Below are 14588 nucleotides of genomic sequence, written 5' to 3'. Positions count from 1 at the left end.
TCATTGATTATATATATATATAGTTATATATATAGTTATATATAGTTATATAGTTATAGTTATATATAGTTATATATATAGTTATATATATAGCTATATATAGTTATATATAGTTATATATAGTTATATATAGTTATATATAGTTATATATAGTTATGTATAGTTATATATAGTTATATATATAGTTTAGTTTCAATGTCATTTTTCATTGATTATGTATATTATATACACTCAATGTCATTTTTTCATTGATTATATTATATATATAGTCTCAGTGCCATTTCTTTCTGCTCTAATTTTTATTATTTCTTTTTTTCTACTAATTTTGGGTTTGGTTTGTTCTTGCTTTTCTAGTTTCTTGAAGTGCCTCATTAGATTGTTTATTTGGAGTCTTTCTACTTTTTTTGATGTAGGCCTTTATTGCTGTGACTTTACCTCTTAGAACTACTTTTGCCATATTCTATAGATTTTCATACATTGTTTATTCATTTTTTTCTCAACAAATTTCTTATTTTCTTCATTGACCTATTCATTGTTGAGGAGCATGTTGTTTAATTTCCATGATTTTGTGCAATTTCTATTGTTCCTTCTATTATTAATTTCTAGTTTTAATCCATTGTTGGAAAGATATTTGATATGATTTTGATTTTTAAAAATTTGTAAAGACTTGTTTTGTTCTTTGAAAGTTTAGTTGAATTTGTCAGTGAAGCCATCTGTCCTGGACTTTTCTTTGCTGGGAAACTTTTTATTACTGATTTAATCTCATTACTCATTAATTGACTGTTCAGGTTTTCTGTCTTCCTGATTCAATTTTGGTAAGTTGTATGTGTCCAGGAACTTACATATTTCGTCTAGGTTTTCTAGTTTGTTAGTGTATAGTTCATAATAGTCTCTGGTGAACATTTGTAATTTTGTGATATTAGTTGTAATGTCTCCTTTTTCATTTCTGATTTTACTTGGGTCTTTTTTCTTTTTTTCCTTGGTTAGTCTAGCAAGTGTTTTATTGATTTTGCTTATCTTTTCAAAAAACAACTTTTCATTTCATTGATCCTTTGTAACATTGTTTTAGTCTATATTTCATTTAGCTGTGCTCTGATCTTTACTATTTCTTTCTTTCTGCTGATTTGGGGTTTGGTTTGTTCTTACTTTTTAGTTCCCTGAGGTGCATTTTAGGATTATTTGAGATCTTTCTGTTTTTTTTTTTTTTTTGATGTAAGTGTTTATTGCTGTGAACTTATTTCTTACCACTGCTTTTGCTGTATCCCACAGATCTTGGTATGTTTTGTTTCACTTTTCATTTGTTTGAAGAAATTTTTTATCTCATGTTAATTTCTTTCATGACCCAGTGGTCATTCAGGAGCATGTTGTTCAGTTTCCATGTATTTGTACAGTTTCCCAAGTTCCTCTTGTTATTGATTTCTAGTTTTATTCCTTTGTAGTCTGAAAATATACTTGATATGATTTTAGTTTTTAAAAATTTATTAAGACTTGTTTTTTATCCTAACATGATCCATCCCGGAGAATGTTTCTCGTGCTGATGAGAAGAATGTGTATTCTGTAGCTATTGGATGGAATGTTCTGTAAATGTCTTTTAGGACCATTTGATCTAGAGTGTAGCTTAACTCTGATGTTTATTGACTTTCTGTCTGCATGATCTGTCCATTGCTGAAGGTGGCATGTTTAAGCTCCCCACTATATTGTATTGCAGCGAATCTCCCTTTTAAATGTATTAATATTTGACTTATATATTTGGATGCTCTGGTGTTGGGTGCATATATATTTACAATTGTTATATTGTTTGGTTGTATTGACTCCTTTATATCATTATGTAATGGTGTTTTTTGTCTTTTTTCAAAATCATTCTTTTTTTATTTTTTATTTTATTTTTTCACACATTTATTTCAGCAAAACATCATCCTTTGTATTAAGTTAACATTAATTTGGATTTTAGAGTTTATATGGTTTTGTTTTTATCTTTTATGTAAGTTAATTTTGGTTCTTCAGTTGTGTAAAAATTACAAGGGAAATGAATTTATATATAACTAGTTAAAACTGACACATACAGGATACACATTACAATAAAAACAATTTAAGTCAATCCTGAAAATGTCTGCAAAAATATTTTCATTGGAAGGGTTAACATAATAATTATATTTGAGAAGCACCACTTTTTACTATTATCAGTAACCTTCTGCTTAAAAATTCACCAAAATACCCTATTGCATATATTCTTTATATTCAGTCCAAACAGCCCTTCCAATCCACACCCCAAATCATCTTAGTTCCTTCCTTTCATCTACTTGCCCTCTGCTGAAGCCCCTGGATCTTCTCCCCTGTTCCCTCAGGAACTCCTACTCCTCCATAAAGACCCAGCTCAAGTGCTACTTCCTCTGTGAAGTCTTTCTGGAATCCCCACAGGATTTAATGCTCCCACAATGTATCACTCAGGGCCTTGCAGGAAACACACCACACATTCCAATGGGTAGTTGAAGGACTTTACTAGAAAGGCATTGTGACTTCTGAGAAACAGATACAGGTTGTGGAAGAAGCTGAGGACACACTCAGTATCCCACCTCACACTTTTCCTTTCCTTTTATCTGCTACCAGGGTCCCCATTGGCTGAACCTAACTAGAAGCCAAAGGGCAAAGAAATCGTAATGTTTAATTTTATGTGTCAACTTGACTGGGCTAAGGGAGTCCCACATAGCTGGTAAAACATTATTTCTCACTGTTTTACCAGAAACAGAATAAGAATGTTTCTGGAAAAGATGAGTATTTGAATCCGTAAACTGAATAGAAAAGGTCACCTTCATCAATGCAGCTGGGCATCATCCAATCTGTTGATGGCCACAATAGAACAAAAAGGCAGAGGAAGGAAGAATTTGCTTTCTGCTTGAGCTGGGACTTGCATCTTCTCTTGCCCTTGGACATTGCACTTCTGGTTCTTAGGCCTTCAGAACTTGGACTAGGACTTACTCTCAGAGTTCTTAGGCCTTCGTGTATGTGTGTGCATATATATATATATTTATTTATTTATATTTACATATGAGAGAGAGAGAGGGATTATACATTGGTTTTTTCCGTAAAAGTTACGCTGAGTTTGTCTGCCTTCCTGCCTTTTCTTCTACCTCCTCCACCTCTTCTTCTGCCTCTGCTACCTCTGAGACATCAAGACCAGCTCTTCTTCTACCTCTTCCTCCTCAGCCTACTCAACATGAAGGCAACAAGGATGAAGACCTTTATGATGATCCACTTCCACTTGATGAATCGTATGTTTTCTCTTCCTTATTTTATTTTATTTTATTATTTATTTATTTTTTTAGGGAACAAAATATAATTATTTAATAATTAATATTAATCAGTAAAATCTTAATACATGTAACAACATGGTTGTATCTCAAAACATTAGGAGAAAAAAGTTGAACAAAAGATTGCATAATTGTATTTACGTAAAATTCTAGAAAGTCACAAAACAATGGAGACTGGAAGTAGATTGGAGTGGTGTGGTGCTGGGATGGAGGGAGGGGAGGGATCTAAGGCAAATTAGAAAAATCTGCTATGGTTTGGGACTTTGTCCACCCTGCTCCCTACATCTCATGTCAAATTGTAATTCTCAGTGTTGGAGGTGGGGTCTGGTGGGAGGTGATTGGATCATGGGGGTAGAATGTCCCTCTTGCTGTTCTCATAATAGTGAGTGAGTTCTCACGAGATCTGGTTGTTTAAAATTGTGTAGTACCTCCCCCCATCTCTTTCTCCTGCCCCCGCCATGTAAGACATGCCTGGTCCCCTTTATCTTCTGCCATGATTGTAAGTTTCCTGAGGTCTCTCTAGCCAGGCTCCCTGTACAACCTGTGGAACCATGAGTCAATTAAACCTCTTTTCTTTATAAATTACCCAGTCTCAGGTAGTTCTTTATAGCAATGTGAGAACAGACTAATACAAAAACTTTAAAAAAAATTTATATATATGTGTTTTATATAATTATATATAATTTATATAATTTTATATATAAATATGTGTGTGTGTGTATATATATATATATATACATATATATATATATATATACACATACTTTTTTTTCCACAGCCAATGTCATACTGAATGGACAAAAACTGGAAGCATTCCCTTTGAAAACTGGCACAAGGCAGGGATGCCCTCTCTCAACACTCCTATTCAACATAGTGTTGGGAGTTCTGGCCAGGGCAATCAGGCAGGAGAAGGAAATAAAGGGCATTCAATTAGGAAAAGAGGAAGTCAAATTGTCCCTGTTTGCAGATGACATGATTATATATCTAGAAAACCCCATCATCTCAGCCCAAAATCTCCTTAAGCTGATAAGCAACTTCAGCAAAGTCTCAGGATACAAAATCAATGTGCAAAAATCACAAGCATTCTTATACACCAATAACAGACAAACAGAGAGCCAAATCATGAGTGAACTCCCATTCACAATTGCTTCAAAGAGAATAAGATACCTAGGTACCTAGGAATCCAACTTACAAGGGATGTGAAGGACCTCTTCAAGGAGTACTACAAACCACTGCTCAATGAAATAAAAGAGGATACAAACAAATGGAAGAACATTCCATGCTCATGTGTAGGAAGAATCAATATCGTCAAAATGGCCATACTGCCCAAGGTAATTTATAGATTCACTGCCATCCCCGTCAAGCTACCAGTGACTTTCTTCACAGAATTGGAAGAAACTACTTTAAAGTTCATATGGAACCAAAAAAGAGCCCACATCGCCAAGTCAATCCTAAGCCAAAAGAACAAAGCTGGAGGCATCACGCTACCTGACTTCAAACTATACTACAAGGCTACAGTAACCAAAACAGCATGGTACTGGTACCAAAATAGAGATATAGACCAATGGAACAGAACAGAGCCCTCAGAAATAATGCCACATATCTACAACTATCTGATTTTGACAAACCTGAGAAAAACAAGCAATGGGGAAAGGATTCCCTATTTAATAAATGGTGCTGGGAAAACTGGCTAGCCATATGTAGAAAGCTGAAACTGGATCCCTTCCTTACACCTTATACAAAAATTAATTTAAGATGGGATAAAGACTTACATGTTAGAACTAAAACCATAGAAACCCTAGAAGAAAACCTAGGCAATACCATTCAGGACATAGGCATGGGCAAGGACTTCATGTCTAAAATCATTCTTAATTAAAACCTCTTTTATCTAAGCATAGCTACTCCTGCTCTCTTTTGATTTCCATTTGCATAAAGTACCTTTTTCCATCTCCTCACTTTCAGTCTGTGCATATCTTTATAGGTGAACTAAGTTTCTTATAGACAGCCTATAGTTTGGTCATTTAAAAAAATCAATTCAGCCACTCTATGTCATTTAATTTTAGAAATTAATTCATTTATATTAAAAGTTATTAATGATAGGTAAGGGTTTACTATTGGCATTTTGTTACTTGTTTTCTGGTTGTTTGGCAGAGTTTTCTCTCTCTTCTTGTTTACCTTTGTAGTTAAGTGGTTTTTTCCCATAGTATGTTTTGATTTTGTGCTATTTATTTGTAGTGTATTTATGATAGGTTTTTGCTTTTTGATTACCATAAGGCCTACAAAAACATCTTATGTTATTACAGGTTATCTTAAGCTGATAATGACTTAACTTCATAGGAAAGAAAAGAAAAATAACAACAATAACAAAAACAACAATAAAAAACCCTCTGCAGAGGGTTTAACACTATTCTTTAACACTATTTCTTTAACATTATTTAACACTATTTTTTAACACTGTTTCCTCCCCATTTTTTGACTTTTTGATGTTTCAATTTACGTTTTTATATTGCCTATCTCTTAACCAATTGTTTTAGTTATTGTTTTAATAAATTTTTCTTTTAGTCTTTATTCTTAAAATATAAGTGACTGACTTACTTCAATTACAGTTGAAGTAAGTAGACAGTCTGAGTCCACTCATGGACACGTGTGATCCAGCACAGGAGAAAATCAAGGATCCTGCCATGGGCAGTCAAGACATTTAGAGTATTCTGAATTTGTCTGTTTTTTTTTTTCTTTTAGCAGTGAGTTTAATAACTTTAGATGTTTTCTTGTACATTAGCATCCATTTCTTTCAGATTGAAGAACTCCCTTTAGCATTTCCTGTAAGACAGGTCTGCTGTTAAGGAATTCTCTCAGCTTTTGTTTGTCTGGAAATTCTTTATCTCTTCTTCATGTTTGAAGGCTAACTTCGCTGGGTACAGAATTTTTGTTTGGCAATTCCTTTTTTCCTTTGTCACTTTGAATATAGCATCCTGTTCTCTCCCGGTCTGTAGAGTTTCTGCTGAGAATTCTGCTGAAAATTGTATTGGGGCTTCACTGAATATGATATATTTCTTTTCTTTTGCTGCTTTGAGTATTCTTGCTTTGTCTTTAATTTTTGGTAATTTAATTATGATATGTCTTGGGGATTTCTTCTTTGGGTTGAATTTGATTAGTGACTTCTGAGCATCTTGTACTTGGATGGCATCATCTTTCTCCAGATTTTGGAAACTTTCAGCCATTATTTCCTTAAATATGCTTTCTAGGCCCTTCTCTTTTTTGTCTCCTGGGAATTCTTGTTATATGGAGGTTAGTTCACTTGATGATGTCCCATAATTATTATAGGCCACTGATGGACTGTAACTAATTCATGGTCTTCTACCTCTGCTAGGTCCAGACTGACAATGAATATTGACAGAGACTTTCCCCTTGACCTAACTATAACTAGTCAGGCTCTTCTGAACCCAACTAGACCCCATTCTTGGGAATGTCCACAAGAGTCCAGTTTTAGCAAGAATCCTGTTAAATCAGTTTAGACAGAATCCTCCACCCTTAATATCTGATCACCTTCAGTATCTGACCAAATTCTTCCTCTCTCACCATCTCCCAGGTAATATGGGATCACTGTGGCCTGTCTTCAGTAAGAATCTTGTTAGGTCAGCTTATCAAGAATTATCTTACCCTTGCAGTAGTTTTTAAACTACTGACCCTCCACATTCTTCTTCTTGGCTATAAATTTCCTCTTTTCTTTGTTGCATTAGGAATTGAGCTCCATCTCTCTCCCCACTACAAAAATCCCATTGCAGCAGTCCCTACACTTTTCAAGGTAGCCCTGAATAACACCTATCTTACCAGTTTAACAAGTGTTAGTGTATTCTTTTGCTTTAATAGTATCAAATGATTGTTTATGGCTTATTCCTGAGTATCCAAGATTAAATCTTTGCCTTTCTGTCTTACCTGTTGATTCAGACCCTGAATGATCAGGAAGATCCTGACTGCTTAAGACTAGGCTTTGGTGAAACCCCATCTCTACTAAAAACACAAAAAATTAGTCGGGTGTGGCGGTGGGCTCCTGTAGTCCCAGCTACTCGGGAGGCTGAGGCAGGAGAATGGTGTGAACCTGGGAGGCAGAGCTTGCAGGGAACTGAGATGGCACCACTGCACTCTAGCCTGGACGACAGAGTGAGACTCTGCCTCAAAAAAAAAAAAAAAAAAAAAAAAGACTATGCTTATTTGTGCTTTTATGTGCTTTTATCTCCAGATTTCAATGGACTGAAATCAAGGTTGAATGGTCTATTGTTTTTCAGACTATCCATAGCTGTATCAGCACTTCCATAGCTACCATGTTTACAACTATAACCTGATCCTTGCACCATTACTATCACTCTGTATATGATTAGACCCAAATTCACCTTGGGTTTGACTTGTCTGGCTTCTGAGTGTGTTATCTATCTCCTGCTTGATTATGACTATGACTTGCTTGTCACTGGAGGGAACTTCCTCTGTCCATTGTTTTACTGATCATCACTTCTCATGACTAGACCCAAACTGTCCATGAATTTATGTCTGGCTAGGAAAAGACATGGATTGTCTAGAGCTGTCTCATATCTATTCATGGGCCATCTATCTGCCTTTTTCTAGTGTTGGATCCTGATTGTTCATATATAGATTCAGACTAACCATTAGTGGATGTTTGTCTGTGATAAGACCGAGCGTTTAGAGTTTATAGAAATATCTCTTATCAACCAACTGTCCATGGACTGATTCTATCTCTGTATCTCCAGATTGTATTTTATGGCCACTGACCTAATTGTAACTTCATCCTTGATGTCTGCTTATTTTGGGTCCAGAATATATTAATAGTGCTCATCTGTGAATTGACCCTGAAGGTCTAGTGCTGCCTTTTGATTGTCTATAGTGAACCAATTTCTTTTCCTTATGTTGAACACGGATTCTTCTTGGAAGACTAGATTGCCTATGAGTAGATGTCCATCCTTGATGAGTTTCTGGCTTACCTTTTGACTGTCCATGGCTAGAGCTATCTCTTTTTTTTTCTCTGGATCCAGACTGCCTATGCCTATACACAACTTGACCACAGGAGAAGGGTAACTGTCTATCCCAGCCTCCTAACTATGCTTCATTACTGGAAAGAGTAAATTTAGATCTCTGCTGTTTATGCTGGATGTAGACTTTGCAGGTGATGATTATCTATGAAAAGATCATGAATGTCCAGAGCTCTCTCCTTATTGACTGTAGCTGGATCCATGTCTTCTTATATTGGGTCCAGATTTTCCATGTGTAGACCCAGACTGTCCATAAATCGATGTCTGTCCTGAGCATCTAATGCTATCTTGTGATTATCTGTGGTGAGAGCCTTGTTTTCCTATTTTATCAGATTTCTGTTGTTTTTGGCCATACCCAGGCTATTCATGGGTTCATGCTGACTGTCTGAGTTTTCTGATTGTCTTTCAATATCATTAGATTGACTATACCTGGGCACCTTGGTCCATTTGTACTGATTCCAGACTCTGTAGGTGATGATTGGTTATGAGATGACTTGGCACTCTCTCCTGACTGTCCATTGAATTCATGCAAACTGTCAATGACTGGTTATTTGGCCCTGCTGAGATACTGACTATCTGGAGCTTCTTCCTGTTTGACCATGACTAGGGTTTTGTTTTCCTCTTTTGCTGGATCGGTATTGCCTATGACCATATTTAGACTGGTCATGGGTAGATACCGACTGTTCTTTTGAATCTCTTGATTGTCCCTCACTGTCACTGGACTAACTATAGTTAGAACTCCTGGCATACAGATGGCATGTCAAAGAACTAGAATGAGACTCCCTATGGAAGAATGTGTAGATATATAAGAAAAAAAGCAACAGATAGAACTCTGGAGACTTTCAGTCTTTAGAAGTCAAGCAGAGGAGGCAAAGCCAGTCAAGTAGATGCAGAAGTAGTGGCCAGTAAGGTAGGAGGGAATCTAGGAACGTATAGTGTCATGGGAGCCAAGAGAAAGAAGGAAGGAGAGGTTAGCTAAATGCTAAATGCTGCCAGGGTACTAAGCAATTGAAGTGACCATTGAACTTAGCCATATGGATGTTGCTTAGTGGCTTATTTGGCATTTGAGATGTTTATAGGCATTTCAAACTTGATGTGACTAAAACAGAGCTCCTGATTTCTCTATCATCAAACTATAGTGCACCTGTTGTTCTTCATCCAAATAATCATAAAAAGTATCATCGTCAACCAGCTTGGTCAGACTAAAACATCGAGTCATCTTTCATTTCTCTTTTCCTCATCTTGTATGTACAGTCCATCAGCAAGCGCTGTCAGTTTTCTCTCAAAAAAGTTTTATTTTCTTTTTGAGACAGGGTCTCATTTTGTCACCCAGGCTGGAGTGTGGTGGCACGATCTTGGCTCACTGGAACTTCTGTCTTCCAGGCTCAAGCGATCCTCCCACCTCAGCCTCCCAAGTAGCTGAGACCACAGGTGCACGCCACCATGCCTGGCTAATTTTTGTATTTTTGGTAGAGACGGGGCTTTGCTATGTTGGCCAGGCTTGTTTTGAACTCCTAAGCTCAGGCCATCCACCCACCTTGGCCTTCCAAAGTGGTGGGATTACAGGCATGAGCCACCACACCCAGCCTCAAAATATTCTTAATCCATCTTTATTTCTATCTTTACTGCTAACAATCTAGTTCATGTTGCCATCATCTCAGCTATATTATTGCAACTAGTCTCTGCTCTTTCTTCTTGCTTCATCCCACAATCTCCTGTCCACACAACAACCAGCATGAAGTTTTGAAAAATGTAAATCAGTGTTACTTCCCTGCTTAAAACACTCGAAGAACTTCTTATTATTCTTAGGATCTTAGATAAACTTTTTACTATTATTCTTTTTGTGATTTGACCCTCATCTGCCTCTCTGATCTTATTTTGTCCCTCCCTTCTCCTTCTTCACCATGCTGTGGACCCACTGACCTTTCAGTTCAGAAGAATATGGTGTCTATTCTGCCTGTTCTTTTCTAAAGACCCTGTGCTCTGCCTTTTTTGTTGATCTCTTTTTCTCTATATAGCTGGTGTCTGTATTTCTGGTTTCTGTTCAGATGATTTCTCCTATGAGTAACTTTCCTTCCTGTCTCTGGTACATGTATTTTCTTTATGTCATTTTATTACTGTTTGAAATTTGATTAGTTTCTGTTTCCCCCTCCAGAATGTGTAAGCTATTTGAGAGTGATGATTTTGTCTGTTTACTACTGTAAACTCAGAATCTAGAATAGGGCCTTGCTCATGGTTGGCAGGCACTTATCGATTATTGTTGTATGAATAAACAAATAAGTGTTTCCATCTGTGTAAAGTATCCTTCCTTCATTTTTCTTTAGCACATTGTTCACATTGTTTTCTTTGCATGCCTAGCACTCATTCTACATATAGCATGTAGTGTACTGAATTACAGTTGACATTTTATGGGATTGTCTCATATGATAAGTGATCTTTGTCAGGCGAGGCCAGTGATTACAGCTTATTCATGTTAGTATCCGTGTCATGTGTCAAAGTACCTACTCAGCAGTAGGACTCAGTTACATGAATCAATGGATGAATCATTCCATTAGAATTCAACCATCATGAATTCAGAAAATAGAGAATCAGAGGTTTGGTTTCCTGAAATCAGCTTCTGTCCTACTGATATTGATCTAACTGATCTTACTGATCCTGTCTAAATTATCGTATATCAAAAAGGATGCAGGATATAAGCATCCTCTGCATCTAAAGATTCAACAAGATGTATGACTCATCCAGTCCACAGTAAGAGCTGCATGATATTTAGATAAAGCCCTCTGAAAATAGTGGAGACAATCAATGCTGTCTTTCTTTCAGCCTACCATGTCTTAGGGCTGTACAATGCAGCAATGCAAAGAGTACTGAGTAATCTCAGAGAAAGCACATTTCAATCTTCAATTTCTTTCTCTATTAGAGAATCTTATGGTTACAGGGGACCTAAAATAACTTTTTAAGAAATCCAAGCATCCAGTAGTGTTTTGCAGAGTACATCCCTATATTTCCACTTTGGTTAACAATAAGTAGGAATAGTTGGATGGGTTCTCTCTTACCCAGTTCGCCAACATACATGTAAGGATGTCGATTGAAGGAGTGGCAGGATACTAAAGGTCAGGAGAGTGGCCTTTTATACCAGCTAAAGGTCCCTGCTCAGGAGAAGCCCCCTTTTGTGAATGGTCTGATTCATCACATTCTGATCCACCCATATCTCCACTTTTCTTTCTCTACTGTTTATTTCCTAACTTTTTCAAGTACTAGTTTCTGCTTATATTAGCAGCTTCCAGATTTAGGTTGACATTTGTCCTGGCTAGCATAAATTTTACAGAAGGATCTCTTTGGAAATAATAGCCTCCTTGTGTACATCTGTCATTATTTATACTTTGTTTTATTTCCCATATTGACCTAACAAAGGCTTGAGGCATATATGCTGAAAAGCAATGATCCTTGAGCTGAGGTAGTAGAATATGCATGTGTAAGAGGGATCTGAAATCCAAAATAGGTGAAGAGTTTTGGAGAGTTCTCAGCTAGGATTTAATCTGACCTAGTTTGTTACTGTGAATTCCATATGTGAGTATTATAGAAATATGCCTGGGAGTTAATGCACTACTAACTGTGATCTTTGATATATTGTTATAAATGGAAATGAGAGAACACTGGAGGTTGGCAGATTTAGTTGTATTATCCCAAATTGAAAAGTGAGGTCTACTTTTCTCTTTTTGTCATGGTTATTAACCTGGAATATCAGACATATGCTGCACACTCTGCCTTTGTGAACCTTGAGACAGTATGTTTACTTCTATAGTAGCACCACTAACTCTGTGCAAGAGACTCTCATAGAGATTCTCACTAACTCTGTGCAGGAGATTCTCAACCCTGGACTTTTTGTTTCTAGTCCTTTGTATCTCACTGCATATATAATCTCGCCACGTGGATACTTAGATACTTAGATATCCCCGTCATCTCATACTGGACCCATTATAATCTTTCCCCCAGGTGTGTCTTTTCTTCTATTGTCTCCTGTCACATATCAGTGACATTCTTTTGTGTCTCAGACTAAGGACTCTATAGTCATTCATCATTTCTTCCCTTTCTTCACCTTCACACTCACATGACCACCACATTCTGTCAGTTTTACCACAGATTTATCTCCTGGATCTAAGCTTCCTCTCTGTCCTTGGCATGGCTTGTTTTATTCTGGCCCTGGCTACCTTGTATCTGGATTATTTCCAGAATCTTCTTAATTAGTCTTTTTCTACCATCAAGATATCTTCATACCAGTCCTTCTACATTGCTGCAAGATTCATATTCCTATAAAAAATATTATAACATTTTCTTGCCTTAAAGCTCCTGGTAGCTCTCCTTTGTCTATAATAAATTCCAAATTTCTTACCTTGGCATGCAAGCCTCCTGAAAATCAGGCATGAAACTTCACTTTTTTAGCCTTCTCTACTACCACTTGTCTTTTATGGGATTGTTCCTTTGAATGTTAACAACAATCCTTGATCATTTCTTATCTAATTAATATCTTTGCACATACTATTTTCTCTGCCATTTTTCTTCTCCACCAGACAAGCTCTCTTACAAATCCTATAAGATCTGCCTGGAAATGTCATCTCCTTTATGATGCTTTCTGTGACATTCTCTGCAGTTTAAGCAATTCCTTCTAGTGAAGTTACTTGCATTGAAGTAGGGCCATCCCATAGCTCCTGTCACATTGTGTTACAATCGTTTGTTCATTTGCCTGTCGGTTACCCATCCCTATCACCTGGACCCCATCTCTATGCCAATAGATATGGTTAATAGATATTTTGCAAGCAATAATCTCTAGTGGTTTGGGACCTTTAGGGAAGGCATAGATGGTCCTCCTCTTGGAGCCACAATGTACATTAGCCTGTTAAAGGCTCTGACTCTGAGAAGCTCTGTAGAACCCAGGACCCTGTCTGTAACCAGGGTTTCCCAAATATTTCTAATCAGGGAACTCTTCTTTTGAAGAACATCTATTATTAATCAAGGAATTCAGTAAGGGAACTGTTGTTCTGTATCAAATACTCTCTGAAGCATTAAAAAATGATAGACAAAAAGCCATGTTTTTGCTTCATTGTCAGCATTAGCATCTTTATCTCTCTTTATTTCTTCTCTTTTCCAGAGGATTTTATCACTTTATCACTCCAGCCACCTAGCTGAAAATGTATGATATGGGTAATGCCCTCAGGGGACTGGTACCCTGGTTTCTGTCCTTACAATGGATAGGCTTCCAAATCTTACTGATTCATGGGTTGCTAACACAGCTTGCAGGGTGGTTAGCTATTATGTTGAAAGGCAATTTCTTTGAATGAATGTAGATCACCATTTTAATCAGTGACTTGAATGACAATGTGAATTGATGGCAAATATGTTATGTATAAGATTCAGGATGCATGAAGAAGATTTTATAGGCTGGAATGAAATGGTGGGAAAATCTAGAAGAAATAATTTTAACAATTGTATAAAAAAGTATCCTGAGCTGCGAACTTCTATATAACTAGAATAATCAGTGAAGTACAGTTCCAGAAGTCCTTCAAGTGTGGACTTGTGTCAGCGGTTATGCGCTTTTATGTTGAAGCCATAGATTTCTCAATCAATGCTGATCTTGTGGTGGTGAAGACTGGTTCAGTGTCTCCATCAGCATTTTAATACTTTTATTGGTGTGACCTGCTTTTACAATTTCCTATAGTTTTCCAGGAATTCATCTCTATTTTAGGATTGCCCGAACAACTTTGGGCAAAATCCTCCAAGGCTGGATCAGACATGTTAAATGGCATTCCCAGTAGTGGTAAGCATATCAGTGAAATTATGTGGAACACATACTTTTTGAGTTTTGACTGCTTCAGGGTGAATTTTTTTCTTCTCTGGCATACTTTTTAAGGGGTTAGGAGGTAGTCTTTGCTCTCTCCCTTTCTTCAAAATTTTTGATCTACATACACTGGAATCAAACTCTTTTCCCCACTTTTTACTGTTTCTTTGTTGGAACCCATTAGTACTCATGCAAAGTGTACTCCTGTCAGTTAAAATAACTATCACTGAATTATGCATCATTCATTTGTAGTGTGGGTATATTTCAACTAATATTTGTATTCTTCTTATGCAATTTTTACTTAAAAAAAAACCTTTTAAGGTAAGTATATATGATTGGGTTGACTTAAATAACACAATGGTTGTATGCTTCTTGAGTAGAACAGGTCACAAACTAGCCTGCAAC

General features: G+C 36.6%; 1 long non-coding RNA gene across 1 annotated transcript in view; it reads left to right on the top strand.

Annotated features, from left to right (window-relative positions):
- The first annotated feature begins 276 nt into the window (after nucleotides 1-276).
- LOC100979830 (uncharacterized) overlaps nucleotides 277-14588 on the top strand; it is a 101681-nt gene continuing 87369 nt past the window's right edge. Inside the window, exon 1 of the long non-coding RNA XR_010110666.1 lies at nucleotides 277-3269. This is a non-coding gene — a long non-coding RNA (uncharacterized LOC100979830). The remainder of the gene's footprint in view (nucleotides 3270-14588) is intronic.

The sequence above is a fragment of the Pan paniscus genome, chromosome 1 (assembly GCF_029289425.2).
Source record: "Pan paniscus chromosome 1, NHGRI_mPanPan1-v2.0_pri, whole genome shotgun sequence".
Classification (NCBI taxonomy): domain Eukaryota; kingdom Metazoa; phylum Chordata; class Mammalia; order Primates; family Hominidae; genus Pan; species Pan paniscus.
Note: the sequence above shows the minus strand (reverse complement) of the source record. Positions and strands in the feature narration are given on the sequence as shown.